Source organism: Palaemon carinicauda, chromosome 35, assembly GCF_036898095.1.
Source record: "Palaemon carinicauda isolate YSFRI2023 chromosome 35, ASM3689809v2, whole genome shotgun sequence".
Classification (NCBI taxonomy): Eukaryota; Metazoa; Arthropoda; class Malacostraca; order Decapoda; family Palaemonidae; genus Palaemon; species Palaemon carinicauda.
Window position 1 is genome coordinate 29,648,448 of NC_090759.1, and position 1,328 is coordinate 29,649,775.

A 1,328-nucleotide genomic window follows, 5' to 3' on the forward strand; every position below is an offset into this window, starting at 1 on the left:
TAAGCTTCAGTCATGTTTGTCCTTTGAGTGTAGAGAATAGAATGGTTTCACAGAGTATTGTTGTTCACTGAATACTTGCTACTTGATTATCTGGGCAGATTTGAATTATGGTAATCTCCTCTAAATCAATAATCTTCCCTCTGAGGTCTTAGGCACATATGTCTAGGTAAGATCTAATGTGATAGGTTGTAACTATTGTAACAATTTAAGTGTTCCTTTAACAGGGACCTTCAAGACCGCCAAAGAGTGGGGTGTCTGTAGTCTCTTATACTTTTTTTTAAGGCCCAAATACACTGTCAATCATGGCTGTACAATGTCCGTGTTTGTGCAAGCATATTCTTGGTGAGTGGGTGTGATTAAGTGTATTTCAAACACTCGGTCCCACACACTCACAAAGGATATTCTTTCACAAACACGGACATTGTACAACCATGATTGACAGTGTTTTTGGGCCTTAATTTAAGGGCTGCTTCTCTGGTCCTATACAGCAGAGGGACCCTACTCTGTACAGGACCTCCACTGTCATTTTATCATGTTCGTTCCAAAGCATTCAACATTTCACATAGCGTATTGCTCGTTTATTGTCAACCCCACACTGTCGTGGTGCTTGGAGAGCAAGAAAGTCTTCAGTTTCCTATTGAAAGCCCTAATATCGTGTGTGACACAATCGTAAATAGTAACGACATTTCCTTTTTTGTATATAATAGGCTTGTGTCTTCGCTCTCCCCTCACAGTGAGAAGAACCTGAAATAACATGTCTGTTTTTCTCACCGTTAACTGTTAACCGGTGCGGTGTCGGTTTGAACATGAAATTGCCTGTTATGTCTTGTATGCCCTTTTTGCCTGGAGTCTTTGTATATAAAAGCGAGTGTTCTGTAATAAGGTTACTCAGTTGCTTTCATCCTGCCTTTGAGTCACAACCTTCTCTCAGCCCGTCACACTTCAGTCTTTCGGGTGTCTAGTGGGAGCTTATTGTATTCTTGGGTCACGGGACCGCATATTTAAAGGCTCTAGAACGGATTTGGAATAGACTGCCTCCTACGTAACGAAGGGAGGTCACTTGGAATTAACTGGACTCTTGGAAACCCCTCAATAGTTAACCAATCTTCCACAAGACTGTGAAGCTACACTATAGCAAGCAATGCTTACCAGTTTTGCTTTTAGCCCAAGGGTGGCCTGAAGACAGCTGCAGAGAGAGGCAACCTCATTCTCTTATAAGGACGAACTTTTTCCAGTTAATAAAGTGGCTAGGTGATGTTAGTTTATAAATTCAAATACTTAAAAATCAACTATTTAGATAGCTTAGAGACGACTTATACTATGCTCTG